This window comes from Protopterus annectens, chromosome 8.part1 (assembly GCF_019279795.1).
Source record: "Protopterus annectens isolate FY-2018-M chromosome 8.part1, PAN1.0, whole genome shotgun sequence".
Classification (NCBI taxonomy): domain Eukaryota; kingdom Metazoa; phylum Chordata; order Ceratodontiformes; family Protopteridae; genus Protopterus; species Protopterus annectens.
In genome coordinates this window covers 256,182,799-256,201,206 of record NC_056742.1, presented here as the reverse complement: position 1 = coordinate 256,201,206, position 18,408 = coordinate 256,182,799, and positions in this window count along the sequence as shown.

Below are 18,408 nucleotides of genomic sequence, written 5' to 3'. Positions count from 1 at the left end.
ATCCTCCCTTTTACCTGGCACATAATGTTATCCTTCACTCTTCTCTGCCTATTTCACTGTTACTATGAAAAAAGGGAAATAAAGCTAAAGCTGTACATACAGCTCAGACCTGTGTAAGCCTAACCAACCATAAGCTTTAACAAACTTGGGAGAACAGCATAGTAAACAATTAATAGAGTGAAGCCAGTCTCTGCAAAACCACTCTCTATAAAAGCAACAAACCAAACTACTCTCCAAGTTAGCATCTCTAATTCAGACCCAATCAGCAAAGCTGTTAGGAGAAAAGATCCTTGGTGAAATAGGCCCAGATAGGTACACTAAGTAAGCAACCCACAAAGATGAGGACAACTTGACAGTACAAGTGCATTATAAAGGGACTAAATGTCATATTGTGCTCAGTATGTGTCCTAGATCAGCATTCTTCTGAAACAAGCCAATCCACTGACATTTTCCTAGCAAGTCAGTGAGCAGTGAAAGAACGTGTCCTATTTAAAAATATATTCTTAATAAGAAATAAATACCCACTACTACAGTTTTGAATGGACAGGACTCATACAACCTGTTTCCACCTTGTACCAAAGTTGAGTGACACCCTCTTCCCTGGAGCACTCACTAATCCATAGCTGGCAGCAAGCCTCCAAATAAGTGTTACATAATAAGCCTCCCTCATCGAGAAGGTCAACAATCGTATCAAGCCGTGGAGATGGCCAGTCAACAACGGGCATGGGACAGGATGCAAACCTCCCCTTATTACCATCACAACCACCAAATAAGACCAAATGGATCCCATAAGGGAGACTCAAAAGGGATGTAATAATGAACCCATAGAAACAAAGATAGAGAATGGACCACATGCCTATGGAGTTACTTTTCAGTGGTGCAGAATGCATACACTCTGAACAATCAGGCTACAGCTTAATTTGCAATCAGTGCAGACCAACAGACATAAATAAAACAAATTGTGCTAAATGTTGCAGACTGGCAAACACTCTGGTCTCCGAGCATGTGGTTATACAGTTCACTTCTCATTTGGTATGCAGTTTATGGGTGATCTGTACATCCTTTATGTGTCCATGATGGATTTATGGACTTTTTCTGGATGATTCAGTTTCCGCTCCAGTTCCATACATGTGCTGCAGGTGAATTTGTGTTCCTTTAAAGTCTTGATAGAAAGGGGATGCTCCCTTGATCCTAGCTCCACCCTCCAATACTGGTACGTCAGACACTTTGAGCCTCCATCTTTGGTGTGAGTGTGCGTGAACGTTTGTCAGGCAATGAGCTTGCACCGCATTCAGGATGAGTTTATATGCCTTGTTGTCACTGAGGGCTGTGTTAGCTGCCTGCTCCTCCATGATCCAGTAATGGATTCAAAGGGGAGTCAGAAAGTAAGGGACCAAATCTGAGTTAAAATATTTGTATTATATTAGAATTGTATAAAACGATGGTCATACTACTACTATATGATGCTAACAGAGCTGTTTTCTATGTTATTAGATCAGAGGAGTAATATTAATGATAAAAAAGATTTTTCTTGAGCAGGTAGGCCAGAATAAAAATATTTTTAAAGTAGAATCATTTGGTTGTTGTGTGGGATCCAGTTTTTCCCCTTGTTATGTATTCATTACACTAATAACACTGAAATCTAAGCAATATGAACCCCTGTGATGCTTTAGAATGTGCTGACCACTGAAGCAGGCAAAAAATAACTTCCAGTAGTTTGGGTAAGAGCTATCTGATAATTCCAAGTATATTGCTTCCCTCCAGGTACTCTCTTATCCCAAACATATGTGATATTTGGCATCTTATATATGCTGAACTGAGTAAGTGGCCTTCTACTTCAGGAAGGTACCCAATAGTCATTTCCAAGGTGCCTGTATTGGTAGCTGATTTAGATCAGAAAGCCTTAACCTAACAGTGGTTATGTCTCATTAATCTGGTGCAATGTATCAAGAATTTGCTTAATAGCTAAAACAGTTTAAAGACATATTATCTGGGTTAATGACAAATATATCTCTTGAAAGCATAACCATAGGTAACTTGACTGGTACAAGTGCACTCAGAAAATTATTCTCCCATTCACACCCTATCAGTTCAGTATAATATATATATATATATATATATATATATATATATATATGGATCTAGGACGTTTGCTCAAATGAGCAAATGTTCGAATCCATAATAACCAAACACACTTTAACAAAAGCGCTTTTATCGAAAAAGCGCTTTCGTTAAAGCGTGTTAAAAAAAACCCCACTACATTAACATGTGCCCCCCACATCCCCCCTACTTTAATATTCTCCCTCCGAGACCGCACTACAGTGGGGAAAAGGGAAATTTCCCTTACCCGCACCGTAGTACAGCCACGGCAACTGGCATACTTTCGTAAACGTGCTTCTTCGAGCAAACATCCTGAACCTATATATATATATATATATATATATATATATATATATGTATATACATATATGGGTGTATGTGTGTGTGTATATATATATATATATATATATATATATATATATATATATATATATATATAGATATATATATATATAGATATATATATATATCGATAATGTATATATATATATATATATATATATATATATATATATATATATATATATATATATAGATAGATAAATAGATACAGATATACTTCTAAACATCAAAGTACACAAATCTTGAATGGCTAACAATCAATCTCAAAAGGCTGAATGCCAAAACAGTGAAAAAATAGAAGACTTACATTTTTTGCAGGTTGGCAAGCCTATCTGCACCCCCCCCCCATGTACCCTGTTAACTATATATACTAGCTCCGAGATTGCTCTACAATGGGCAAAGGGCAATTTCCTCAATCCCCACTGGGCACAATCTTGCATGGACTTAAGGTTCAAAGGTAAGTACTAGGCTATTGGCCCAAGGGCCTAAGTAAGCCTAGCCAGCAAGGTTCCCTGGCTTAAGCCACCCAAAAAAGTTAATTTCCTGTGCCCCTGTCAAGCAGAGCCACAGAAGTGATCCCAAGGGTGTATTTCCTATTTCCCATCCACTCATCAAGATTTTTCTTGAAGAGTGCTAATGAGGAACTTTGCTTGACATAGATGGGTAGCTTGTTCCAGAGTATAGGAAGTCTCTGGGATAGGAATTTATACTCCAGCATGTCCAGTTTATTGTGGTGATAAGGTTTAGGTCCCTGGAGCATGTAGCTCAGAGGGATTGGGATTTCTTTAGGTGTAGCATGTCCAACAGCTCTGGGTTTAACATAGCTTTATGTTTTAGGCAGAGTTTTCCTCGGAGTAGGTGATATGCTACAGAGTAAAGCTGGAGTTTTTTGAGACGGTCAGTGTAGGACATCCGTTTGAGGCCAGTAATCCTCTTTGTGAGGTACTTCTGTGGCCTTTCCAGCTGCTGCAGATGTCTTGTGAGGTACATTCCAAAAGGGGCGTTGTATTCTATAATGGGTCTAATGAGTGCCAAGTAGAGGGGAACAGTGACCTCTTTTTTCCTGGATGAGAACCCTTTTGTGATGATGCATGCCACATAGAAGGATTTGCTGACTACTGTGGTGATGTAATTATCAAAGGAGAGACTACTGTTCACCTGGGTCCCAAGGTCTCTTATCATACATTTGGTGTTTAGACTGCCATTTATGTGGTAGTTCATGGGTACAGAGTTTTTACCAAAGAGGATGACAATGCAATTTTTGGCAGTGAGCTTGAGGCCATGCCTCTGACACCAGGCATCTGTCTCAGTGAGGCCCTTCTGTAGGATGTCCACATCATTTGGGGACTCGACTATGGCTCCTAGTTTGCAATCATTTTTGAACTTCATTAGCCAGAGGCCTTCTGTGTTAGCCTGTACTTCAAAGAAGTAGATACCAAACAGGAGAGGTCCCGGGACTGAACCCTGTGGTACTCCACTTGTCACTGGTTTGAAGTCAAATTTGGAGTGTACAACTTTTACAGTGTGGGTTCTGTCAGTGAGCCAGTTGGCAACCCATCTTGTGATGTAGGGATTTATACCTAATTTAGTGAGTTTAGCTATAATTCCAGAATGGGGGATGGTGTTGAAATCCTTGGCGAGGTCAAGATAGACTGTGTGAACCACCTTACCCTCGTCGACGGCTTTGGTGACTGCCTCAAAGAAGTTGATCAGGTTCAGAAGGCATGATCTGCCTTTCACCAACCTGAACTGGGTGTGGTCCAAAGTTTGGAGGTTACCAGTGTCTTTGTTTATGAGTTCCATGATGATATGTTCCATGGCCTTGCAGACCAGGCTCATCAGACTAATATGGTGATAGTTTCCAGGATCAGTGGTGGCTCCCCCTTTGTGGAGTGGGATAACAGTTGCTGTGCACCATTCAGTGGGCACAAGAGACTATTATAGGTCACAACACCATCAAGAACTCTAGACAAAACTATACAATAAAGGGAGAACAGGGCTCATAATTAGGGACGTTTGTACACATGACACTCTACAGAACTTTCCCTTACTGTCACATAACCAGAAAACAGCCAAAGACTGTCTTACAAGACCCTCAAACAATCCTCTGAAATGTCACCTGCCTTAATGTAGCTTCCTCCTTTAGTAAACCAGTTGAACCAGTCCCCTTTTCTATTAGTGTAGTTTACCGTAGCCTAAAACTGAGCAAAGCCCCTGCACCAAATGTATGCCATTATTTAGGTCTAAATGTGTACAGGAAGGAGATATATGCCTTGAACAGGAAAACATTTTGGACCACCCTAAACTACAACACCCTCAATATGGCAGTAGAGTCACTGCAGTTACCACTGCGCATGAACAGCACAGAATCAACATCCACATCCCCTTTCAAGCCCGCAAAACTGCTGCTGTACAAAGTGCACACCATTCCCAGAATCACTCAACCTGCACACCTCATTCAGCACACAGATAGCAAACTCTGCACTGACCCGGGGTTAAAATTTTACATAAGGATGTAATGCCTGGCCTTTCCTAGCAGCAGTATGTAATGAGTTGGCAATAATATGCCAGAAACAACTATTTATGATAAACAACTAAATCTGTAACAAAATCTAGACATTCTGTGAGATCTGTGTAATTGAGATGTACATTGCAACCCCGCATTTGCTCTAGATAGCAGCTTTATGAAACCAGGCCACAATTTGACAAGTAAAATGCACAAACACCAAAACAACCCCCACCATTCCTGTTAGTACAAAAAATTTGGACAAAGATTTACAAAAAAAAAAAAAAGAAAAATAAAAGGCCAAAATTAGTGACAGATTTTAAATATTACTCTTATAAACCTAGATAGTTGCTAGAGTAAAGATTTTTTGAAGGATTCGAAGTCTGAAACTTAACATATGTCATTATGCAGTGACTTCACTCCTCAGCTCATCCCAGTGATTTGAGGAAAAAAAAACACTTTTATGAGTAATAGTCCAAAATCTGGGGCAAACTCTTGACAGTTGAATGGTTGACCACCACACAGCTTTATACAACTTCACATGTCATACTTTGCAGCTCCACTGTTTGTTATTATTCATATATATATGGCAGTGAAGTTTTAAACCAGATTGTTTAATAAAATCTTTGAAAGTGAGAGGATGCCTGCGGAATGGAGAAAAAGTGTTTTGTTACCGATTTTTAAGAATAAGGGTGATGTGCAGAGCTGTAGTAACTATAGAGGGATTAAATTGATCAGTCACTGCATGAAGTTATGGGAAAGAGTAGTGGAAGCTAGGTTAAGAAGGGACGTGATGATTAGTGATCAGCAGTACGGTTTCATGCCGAGAAAGAGCACTACAGATGCGATGTTTGCTCTGAGACTGTTAATGGAGAAGTACAGAGAAGGTCAGAAGGAGTTGCATTGTGTTTTTGTAGACTTAGAGAAAGCATATGACAGGGTGCCTAGAGAGGAGTTGTGGTATTGTATGAGGAAGTCGGGAGTGTCAGAGAAGTAAGTAAGAGTGGTATATGATATGTACGACGGTAGTGTAACAGCAGTGAGGTCTGCAGTGGGAGTGACAGATGCATTTAAGGTGGAGGTGGGATTGCATTAAGGATCAGTTCTGAGCCCTTTCTTATTTGCAATTGTAATGGACAGGTTGACTGATGAGATCTGACAGGAGTCCCCGTGGACTATGATGTTTGCAGATGACATTGTGATCTGTAGTGAGAGTAGGGAACAGATGGAAAAGACCCTGGAGAGACGGAGATATGCTCTAGAGGGAAGAGGAATGAAGGTCAGCAGGACTAAGACAGAATATATGTGTGTGAATGAGAGGGAGGATAGAGGAATGGTGAGGATGCAAGGAGTAGAGGTGGTGAAGGTGGATGAGTTTAAATACTTGGGATCAACAGATCACAGTAATGGTGAGTGTGAAAGAGAGGTGAAGAAGAGAGTACAGGCAGGATGGAGTGGGTGGAGAAGAGTGTCAGGAGTGATTTGTGGCAGACTAGTACCAGTAAGAGTGAAAGGGAAGGTCTACAAGAGGGTAGTGAGACCAGCTATGTTATATGGGTTAGAGACAGTGGCATTGACAAAAAGGCAGGAGTTAGAGCTGGATGTGGCAGAGTTAAAGATGCTAAGATTTGGACTGGGTGTGAGGAGGGTGGACAGGATCAGGAATAAGTATATTAGAGGGTCAGCCCAGGTTGGAAGGTTTGGAGACAAAGCCAGAGAGGCAAGATTACATTGGTTTGGACATGTGCTGAGGAGGGATGCTGAGTATATTGGGAAAAAGATGCTAAGGATGAAGCTACCAGGTAATAGGAAAAGAGGAAGGCCTAAGATAAACTTTATGGATGTGGTGAGAGAGGACATGCAGGTGGTTGGTGTGACAGAGCAAGATGCAGAGGACAGGAAGAAATGGAAACAGATGATCTGCTGTGGCAACCATACCTCTCAACTGTCCCTGATTTTTAGGGACGTCCCTGATTTTGACTCAAATTTTAACTCTGTCCCTCTTAATCCCTCCTAAAACTAGTGACTTTTGGAGGAAAGGTGGTGAATTACACTTAATGAATAATGACAATAATTAAGAGTTACAAACTTCTTTTACTTCAGAAAATGTGTATTAATTCATATGCTCTGATTCTGTCAATGTTTCAAGTTAATAGCACTAATATTTTAAAAGTGTCCCTGATTTTTTCTTGACTTGTCCCTGATTCTGTTGAAATTTGTCCCCAATTGGTTGAGAGGTCTGGTGGCAACCCCTAACGGGAACAGCCAAAAGAAGATGATGACTACGAAATACTGAAATTCCACAGTCCCAAAATTCTGAATCCCAGGGACCAGAATCTCGAGATTGCAAAATCTTGAACATGGTGAATGGGGATTGCCATACAGTGCTGAACGGGAACTTTGCTGTTCATTCCACTGTAGTGCAATCCCGGAGTTGGTATAGTTAAGTTGCAGGGGGGGGTGGGGGGTGCAGGAAGGCTTGCTCCCCTGCATACACATTAAAATAGTTTGTTGTATGTTTTACTTTTTTTTTTTTTTTTTTTTTTTTAAGTTTCAAGATTCCGCAATCTCGAGATTTTGGTCCTTGGGATTCAGAGTCTCGGGATTGTGAAATTTCAGTATTCTGTAGTGATTATACATACATATATATATATATATATATATATATATATATATATATATATATAAAATCTGCAACATGCCCCACAGATTCTGCCAACTGTTGTAAGTGACAGTTCCCCTTTACACTGTGCATCTGCCTGTATAACTGACCAGAGATTTGTACCACATGCTAATCCATCGTTACCTCAGAGATGTGCAGCCCGCAAAAGCAAGCAGTATGGACCTTGAACCACTTCAACCTAACTTCCCAAAACAAGGCCCAAGGCTACCCTGAAAGACAACCTCTCTTCCCCGTGGTGTTACGGCACCACAACATCAAACACAGATATACCCACAGAGGCACCCCTGCCACTTCACAGAGCCCCTGCACATTTTTGTTTCATTTCTTTCTTTTTTTTTTCTTTTTTAACAAACAAGATCCCACATGAAATTCCACCAGCAAAACCACAACAAGACAAATATCTCCATGAGGAACTTGAAAAGCATAACAGCAGAGAGATTCCAATCACCGCTCCCAAAGGACAGAGGAGCAATCCAGAACTACACCATTCTTCACAGTCAATGCAAACACATTTCACCTCACTACATATAACAAAACTTGGTGCAACCACACAACAGGGGAAACAAGCCAGGGCTACATGAAAGCAGGCCATCACCCAAGCAACTGACAACCCGGGCACCAACTCTGCACCAGTTCAGCTCCCCATTGAAATGGAAGCATGACCAAATACCATTAGGTGATACATTAACCAGACACAAATATCCTATTGCCCCCAATGACATCATCCCCCAAAGGATCCAGTCACCGAGCTCAGCTCCTCTCTGAGGACACCCAAAAAGTATCTGATAAGGATCCTCATACAAGTGAACTCCAAATAACAACTCCCCTTGGAATAGAAAAGACCCCAGGAGTTCTGTTTACACTGAAACGAGGTGCATTCAATGTACTCCTGCCAGCCCTCCTGCAGCAGCCACCTATCAAATCCAAAAAGGAATTGAAACAAACCAAACTAATCTACAACAATTCAAGTGTCTTCTGTGAAGTTACTCCAGATAGCTTTTGTTGAATACTGTAGTTAAAACAAATACGTGATAGACTCAAAATTTTAAAGGTCCCATTTCTACAGCATTGCTTAATGATCAATACTCCTCTTCAGCTTACTAAATTTCTTTAGTAAGGAAATATATACTATAATGTGTGGGGCATAGATCATTCTAATTATGCCCGTGTGGTGCCGAGTTCAAAGAGATACAACAACCAATTATGAGAACCAGAAAAAAAAACGCTGACACCATTCCCACTAATATTCTGGATACAGCTTAAAGTTGCTCAGGCGTCCCTCCCTCAGCAACCCTACGCATGTGCGGACTACACCATTACCTCAGGCAAGGCTCACACCATCAGCCTAAAGCCCAAGAAAATAAATTCACGTTCTCTCAGCCTGCCTGACTATCGAAGACTCCTTTCAACACTCTCACCACCAATGAATGCTAATGCTGCCCTAAGAACTCAACCCCCAAACCAAAGTGGGAGCAGCCAGATCATGCTACTGAAACAGACCCTAACCAAACACCCAGACAATGCTACTGAAACAGAGTATGACAATTAAAAAAAAAAAAGTTAATCAAGATCTGCCGACAAAGGGACTGCCCCCATCCACAACCACACCTATCTTCTAAAGAAACTTGGTGATCACATGCCACAAAACACAGTGCGTGTAGCTGGACAACAAACTGCTATCAGGTCCACTGCTGGGGCAGACAAACCCATAAAGCAGCTCTTCACAAATCCAACAAAAGAAATAAAAGGGAATCCTCATAGGCTATACTCCCCCACCACTCCACCCGGATTTACGATATCTCATGCATTAAACTTAGCCAGTACTGTGAAAAGAAAGAAAGAAAGCCGAATAAGAAAGAAAGCAATTGAGATAGACAAGCAATACTTTCCCTCCCATGCACTACTAATTGCCAAGGCCTACCTGTCCAATGGATTACCAATAGGTTGTCTCGGACATAAACTTGCAGTAAAGCAAGTTCATGCCAAAATGCGATTCCTTACCCAGTTTCACTTGCATAAATTATTTAAGCCCCTCCCTGCTCATACTTCATTTCCTCCCAATTATCCCTCCCTATTTAACCCTTACCTCCCCCACCCTCTTAACTCCTCGTAATATATTTAACTAACCCCACTCTGAAGATGTCCCAGGACAAATTGGTTTGTTGCCAAACTTCATTTAGAAAAAACAATAATCAATAACAACAGTATCAGCGTTTGAGAAACCTAACTAAGAACACTAAAGTCTATGCACAACTATTACACCACTTTACAGTCATATGTTATTCCCTTTTACAAAGCTGTCAAATCTCTTGAGCTGGAAACTTAAATATATATAGCAATTTTGTCCCCTTTATCTAAAGTACTTCAATGACGTGTTCACTTATAATTGAGTACCTAGCAGAGATCAACTTACTTTCCACAACACAGCATGGATTTAGGCAAGTCCACATAACAAAAACAGCACTGCTAACCAGGAACTATAATTGCACCCCTATTTCTAGACTTATCTAAAGCATTTGATACATTTTCCCATCACAGATTATTACCAAGGCTCAAAGAAATGGGTGTCAGAGACAATACAGTCAGTTGGTTTAAAAGTTACTTTAGGCACTAAACACAGTGTGTGCAATGAGCGAATGGACCGTCACCTCCTCAGAAAACAATATTAGGTGTGCTACAGTGTTTGACAAAATGACCATCATTTTTTAATATTTTTATAAATAAAATGCATACAACCTCACTCTCAGCAAATCTAATCTAATATGTAGATGATTCAAACAGTAATATGTTCAACTTCTTCTGCTTAACAGCTCCAAGGTGAACTGCAGCAATCCTATACAAATTCTTCTGACTAATCTCTGGGATGATCTTCTTTACAGTTAGTATAAGCATATAAAGTTATAATTCCATACACTTGTTCTTTCTATTTTAAATCTACAATGATTAAACTTCCCATTTCTTCTAAAGTTACATCTAATATCTTTTCTGAATTTCTATAGTACACAGCTATTCCAGAACATCTATCATTTCTCAAATTCCAAATTATCTTTCCTCCCCCCCCATAGTTTCTCTGTTTGTAATCTTTCTTCATTTGTCAAAAATCTTGTGTCTTCTAATATAATTACATCTACATCATATTTATTACACGACTCCAAAATTCCTATTCTTCTTACTATATTCTTATAATTTTCACATTTACAGAAAGCACTCTTAAATTTTCATTTTCCCTTTTCCTTATATTCCTGTTTGCATAAATGAATAGCTAATTATTAAGCTAGGTTTCTTAACAGGCCATTGTAAGATTAATCAGTTTCCTTTCCAGCGGTGAGAATCAAGTACTTTTCCTTGAGTTTGTGAGTCACACACCTTAACCATTATACTAAACCCCAATCTTTAGATGTATATATTCATTTTCATCCATTTCCCTTTCTTTTTCTTTTTCTTTTACCCTTTTACCAATAGAATTCTTTTTTTCCCTTTTACTACCTCCCAGTCTGTCTTCTTCATCACTTATTTCAGAACCTTCTTATATACCATCTTTGCTGTTTTTTCTCACCTAATTGTTCTTCTGTTTTTACTACTAAAATGTCTTCTCTTTATTCATTTTCTTCTTTCTTTTTCTTTTTCCTGATGGTTACTTTCATTTTTGCAATCCATCCATAAGCATCTAATTTTGCAACATTTATAACATTTCAGTTCACATTTTATGAATCATGTCCCATTTCTCTACAAATATAATATTTTCTTTGGTCACAGTTACATATCAAATTCCTTCATCACAAAAAAACAAAAACAAAATAAAACAGCATTTTACAACACCCCTCTTCCCCTCCACATTTATCATGCTTTGTATATGTATGTATTTGTTTCCTCTTAGTATATTTAACACAATATTACAATCCCAGGCACCAGTCCATAAACCCCTTTTGTCATAAACTTTTAAAGTGTCCAGTACTTCTTTACATAAAGCTTTTAAATGTCTTTTCAAATTCTCTCTTTCTACCTCTGTTCAAAATTGTATGATTCTTCTTTTTTTTTTTTTGTTTCCCTGTGAAAATGCTTTTATAGCATAAAGACTTCACGGGTTACAGTATTTCTTTTTTCATATTCATAAGAAAATTTTCCATTGAAAAAAGTCTCAAATGTAATGTCACAAAATGTCTCTTTGTTAATAAGAATGAATGTTCTTACCTCATGTGCTTTCACACCCAAAGGAATTATTAAATTGTCCCATGCTTCATACCTGGCCATAATTTGTTTTCTTTACTTTGAATCCTTAGCACGTTCTTTTCTCTTTAATTTTCTTCTGCCTTCTTTTCTGCTACTCCACTTTTGCCTTCTTTTACTTTCTTTGCATATGTTTTCCTTTCCATCTTACCACTATTCTTCAGGCTTGTCTCTGCATCCTCCTTTTGTATTTTCTCCATAATCCCCCCCCCCCCAGGAAACATCTCCTTCATTTTCTGGCTCACTCTGCACCTGCAGTTCTTTAAATAACTCATCCTGCAACCCTCCCGACTGGAAGATTGTAATTATACATCCATAGGTTCATAAGTTCATAGGTAGGTACTAGGCTATCTGCCCGAGGGCATTTATAAACCTAGCCAGAGTGTGTCAGCTTTCGCCACCCCATTGATTAATTAACTGAGCCTCTGTCAAGGTGACATAATATACTTATTACAGAACATGCATCTTTCCCATGTTCTTAGTATTTCCATCCCATAGTTGTCCATTTGTAACATTTCTTCTGTTAATGCTAGTGTCTTCTAATAAAATTCCATGCATGTCAAGTGATACACACCATTCTATTACACCTAATCTTCTTTTAATATTTTTTATGCTATTAACATTGATATCTACAAATTTCAGCTTTATTCCTATTATCCCATTCCACTTCTGCACTTTACCCTTTTTATTTTCTTTCACAATTGCACTTTTAAACATCTTTTCTTTTACCCTTTTCCCTTAACCATTCTCATATATATATATATATATATATATATATATATATATATATATATATGTGTGTGTGTGTGTGTGTGTTCATCTTCATTTGTTTCCTGTACCATTTCCTCCCCTTCATTATTTTTATTTTTTCATTTACTATTTCTTCTTTATTTTCTTGTACTGTAATCTGTTCATGTTCCTTTTCTATATTTCCTTTTATATTATGCACACATTCCTAATTTTGTGCTTTGACTTCTACATTATTTTCACAATCCAACAACGCATGTCAAGTCTGCCCATATTTTCTACACATCATGTCATATTGCTTAGCTTCATGTCCAGGACTACCATAAATAAAATATTTTCTTTTATCCCAATTACTGATCAAATGACCAACCCCCCCCCCCCCAAAAAAAAAAAAAACTGTATATGTGTTTCGGTTGTCCCCTGTATTTAACAAAACCTCTATTACCTTCTGCATTTATCGTGCTTAAAATATGTATATATTTTTTTCATTTTCCATTTTCAAAATTACACCACATTCCCAGCTTTCAGCCCATAAACCTCTATCATAATATATTTTTGCAATGTCCATAACTTCACTACATGAAGTCTTTAAACCGTAACTTCAGTCTAGAATTGCACAAAACTTCTCTTTTTGTCTATTAAATGTTTGTACCACACGAGGTCTATGAGTTACAAGTTCTCGTCATCTGAAATTGTTCTAAAAGTTTCTCCATGTATTGTCCTGTCACAATGCACATCTTTGTTTATAAGTATAAAAGCTACTTAGGAGAAATCCTTAAGGGTGCGATTATGGTGTCACAAGTTTCATGTTTATAAGTATAAAAGCTACTTAGGAGAAATCCTTAAGGGTGCGATTATGGTGTCACAAGTTTCATGTTTATAAGTATAAAAGCTACTTAGGAGAAATCCTTAAGGGTGCGATTATGGTGTCACAAGTTTCATGTTTATAAGTATAAAAGCTACTTAGGAGAAATCCTTAAGGGTGCGATTATGGTGTCACAGGTTTCATGTTTATAAGTATAAAAGCTACTTAGGAGAAATCCTTAAGGGTGCGATTATGGTGTCACAAGTTTCATGTTGATAAGTATAAAAGCTACTTAGGAGAAATCCTTAAGGGTGCAATTATGGTGTCACAAGTTTCATGTTTATAAGTATAAAAGCTACTTAGGAGAAATCCTTAAGGGTGCGATTATGGTGTCACAGGTTTCATGTTTATAAGTATAAAAGCTACTTAGGAGAAATCCTTAAGGGTGCGATTATGGTGTCACAGGTTTCATGTTTATAAGTATAAAAGCTACTTAGGAGAAATCCTTAAGGGTGCGATTATGGTGTCACAAGTTTCATGTTAATAAGTATAAAAGCTACTTAGGAGAAATCCTTAAGGGTGCGATTATGGTGTCACAAGTTTCATGTTGATAAGTATAAAAGCTACTTAGGAGAAATCCTTAAGGGTGCGATTATGGTGTCACAAGTTTCATGTTTATAAGTATAAAAGCTACTTAGGAGAAATCCTTAAGGGTGCGATTATGGTGTCACACGTTTCATGTTTATAAGTATAAAAGCTACTTAGGAGAAATCCTTAAGGGTGCGATTATGGTGTCACAAGTTTCATGTTTATAAGTATAAAAGCTACTTAGGAGAAATCCTTAAGGGTGCGATTATGGTGTCACACGTTTCATGTTTATAAGTATAAAAGCTACTTAGGAGAAATCCTTAAGGGTGCGATTATGGTGTCACAAGTTTCATGTTTATAAGTATAAAAGCTACTTAGGAGAAATCCTTAAGGGTGCGATTATGGTGTCACAAGTTTCATGTTAATAAGTATAAAAGCTACTTAGGAGAAATCCTTAAGGGTGCGATTATGGTGTCACAAGTTTCATGTTTATAAGTATAAAAGCTACTTAGGAGAAATCCTTAAGGGTGCGATTATGGTGTCACAAGTTTCATGTTTATAAGTATAAAAGCTACTTAGGAGAAATCCTTAAGGGTGCGATTATGGTGTCACAGGTTTCATGTTTATAAGTATAAAAGCTACTTAGGAGAAATCCTTAAGGGTGCGATTATGGTGTCACAAGTTTCATGTTTATAAGTATAAAAGCTACTTAGGAGAAATCCTTAAGGGTGCGATTATGGTGTCACAGGTTTCATGTTTATAAGTATAAAAGCTACTTAGGAGAAATCCTTAAGGGTGCGATTATGGTGTCACAAGTTTCATGTTTATAAGTATAAAAGCTACTTAGGAGAAATCCTTAAGGGTGCGATTATGGTGTCACAAGTTTCATGTTAATAAGTATAAAAGCTACTTAGGAGAAATCCTTAAGGGTGCGATTATGGTGTCACAAGTTTCATGTTTATAAGTATAAAAGCTACTTAGGAGAAATCCTTAAGGGTGCGATTATGGTGTCACAGGTTTCATGTTTATAAGTATAAAAGCTACTTAGGAGAAATCCTTAAGGGTGCGATTATGGTGTCACAGGTTTCATACCATTCAAGCCCTTTTTCTTTGTTGCTGCTCAGCCTTACCATGAATTTCTTCCTTTTCGTCTTTTACCTCTTCCAGTCATCTATCCCCTTCCTTCACCATCTGGACATGCGACTTCTTTTCAGTAATCTCTCTCACGACCTCCTCTTGTTTTTTTGTTCGTAATCTCACCCCATTATGCTGCCACCTCACTCGCGAGTTCACTCTGACTCAACATATCTCTTCGATAAACATCTCGCAACCCTCCCAAACTGAAGGGCTGTAATCATACATACATCCTGCAAATCTTCCTGGAAAAATTTATTTTATTTTTATTATTCCATTTCACATTTGTTGACCGGGACAGTCCGACCGGATACACGTCCATCTCCAGTGGAGGCCCAGGGAGATAAGCTCCAAACACAACATACAGGAAAACTCATACCAATACATGTTGCAAACAGTTTACAGACTCTGTTCAGTCAAGCAAGTTATACATTCGATCATTATTAAACTTATATAAGTATCTAAACTAACAATTATGTCACAGCTTGTACGTAGTATAAAGTACTGTTTGGCACACAATTATAGAAAGGAGCTAGTCAGGATTAGAACAAGGACATAACCAGTGTGTCTTAAAATGTTGTCTGAGACTTTTTTTGAATTGAGTTAGTGAGGATACTAGAGTAAGGTCGGCAGGAAGGGAGTTCTAAGTTTTGCCAACAGAGTTGGCAAACAGGGAGTCCCCAGTAGAGTTATTGGTTTTGAATGATTGAACCAGCAGTCTGTTAGATGAGCGAAGTGGCCTGAGGTTACTGTAGGGGCTAATGATGTTTTTATGTGGAGGTATATTTTCAGGTTGGTTGAGTACTTTATATGCCACTATAAGCTGATTATATTGAAGTAGGCTAGGTAATTCAAACCACTCTAGAAGATTTAGGTTATGACAGTGGTGTGTCCTAAATGCCATGCCTGTGGCAAATCTAGCAATTTGGTTATAACAGCTAGAGAGCTTGCTAAGGTCAGATTTGTTCAGATTGGTAAATAAAAGGGAGGCATAGAGAAGGGTAGCGAGTAGATGGGAATGGGCAATAGCAGTTCTAGCAAGTGGAGTAAGAAAAGGTTTAATCTTATAAAGGGAGCCAAGTTTTTTACTAATGGTTTGGTAGTTTGGTTGACATGCATATCACATTTAAGGTTATTATCTACTATAACACTTAAGAGTTTAGTTTGAGCTTCTGGGGAGATGATGATGCCATTATTAGATTTAATGGTAAAGACTAGTGATGAGGACCTATGGGTGGGGGAAAAAAGTACCAGCTTTGTTTTGTTAGGGTTTAAGATCAGATGAATATTAGAGAGCCAATTTTCAACAGTGTTAAATGTATTCTGGGACAATGTCATTAGTTTTGTCTGGGAGGTGGCTGAGCAGATTAAAGTGGAGTCATCTGCGTATTGAATGCAGGTTACATCTGTGATGACAGAGTGGCGGTTATTAATAAAGATAGAGAAAAGAAGGGGTCCTAGTATAGAGCCCTTGGGGACTCCTAGGGTGATGGGTAGAAGGGAGGATAGTTTACCCTGCCATAGGATGGCCTGTTGTCTACCACAGAGGTAGGATTGAAACCATTGGAGATCGTGGTTATCTAAGGAGGCCTTCAAAGTATGGATGAGTTTTTGGTGGTTAACCATATAGAAGGCCTTGGAGAGATCAAGAAAGAGAGCTGAGGTTAGTTTATTATTTTGGTTATGGTTTATGATATCAGAGAAGGAGAGGAGAGCTGAGGTAGTACTATGGAATGGCCTAAAGCCATGCTGAGAGCTATTCAGCACAGATTGTTCTGGATAAGATAGTGCAAGAGTTGTTTATGAATGCACTTCTCCATAATATTAGCCAGCGGTGACAGATTAGCTATGGGTCTGAAGTTTGGCAGTTCAATGGAGCTACCTCCCTTATGGAGTGGTATAACATGGGATATTTTCCATATGGAGGGGATGGTAGCTTCAGATACGGTTCTACTGATTAAGATGGAGATGGGATATGCTATGGCACCTGCAGCTTTTTGCAGATACTCTGCAGTGAGGAGATCAGCAGATCGGGTGGTTCGCTTTAATTTCTTAATTAGGGCACAGATAAGCAATATAGGTACTGATTGAAAGCTAAAGGAGAATTGTGTACTGGGTATAGCGGCAGCTGAGTTAGAGCAACTGGGAGTTAGCTGACTAGCTAGGGACTGGATAGTCTCTGTGAAGAAACTATTAAATGTGTTGGCAACATCCTTCGGGGTTTTATGGTTGGATGATGAAGGGGTTGGAGTGGTGGTTTTTCCTGGCTGAAGAAATTTGTTTATTCCTGCCCAGAATTTTTGAGGTTTGTTTTGATGTTTCTGTTGAAGATGGCAATAAAGATTTTTTTGTCTAATGTAACAGATTTCTTTGTGTCATTCCTTAATTGCCGATAGCTTAGTTGATCTAGTGGGGTTTTTGTGGCACACCAAGTGGCCCATGCCTTGTTTGTAAGTAAGATTTTTAATTTGGTGTCTTTTGAAAGCCACTGTGCAATTTTGGGTTTGGTTCTAATAGAGCAAGCAGGAGCTTGAGAGTCCAGGATGGCAAGGAAATTGGTACTAAAGTATGTTACAGCTTCATCCAATGGTAATTGTTTTAGGACTGACCAATTACATAATTTGAATTCATTTTGGAAATTGGCGAGGTTAAAGTTCCTATTATTTCTTATAATTATTTCTCATTTGCTGACTCTTCTCCATCAAACACGTTTCTTTGAAACATTTCTTCAGAATCTTGCATACATTCTCCAGTCTCAGGATTTGCTTTCTCCTTCATTTCTTTCACTATTTCATCATCTCTTTCTCTCTTTCCATCTGCCTCCTTGTTTCTCCAGCTGCCTCTGTGTTTGGAATGGAAACAGGAAGTGCTCCTGCTAAATGGTTCCCATTCACAACAATGCAGAGTAGGGGAAGTTCCCTAATGCCCTGGCCATATTTCCCTAGTAAGTGTAAATACTACTTCTGATATCCTCTGAAAAGAGGTCACTGGTCTAATGGGAATAATTGGATCTCAGCAGTCTAAACAAGTAAATGCATTTGTCTTGTGAACACTGAGTTCTCGCTTTACTTTCAGATAGAGTAAATTATTTTCCATGTTATAACAGAAATGTTCTTAGTTATCTTGTATTTATCCTCATGAAGTGGGCTAAAATCATTTATGCATCATCCTCTTATGTCCAAGCTTCAGGTGCTCTTCATTTTATCCAAGTAAACAAAGAGCAGTGTACTAACTGGAGTGCAATCCAAGAAGATACAAACTTGGGAAAATGGACTG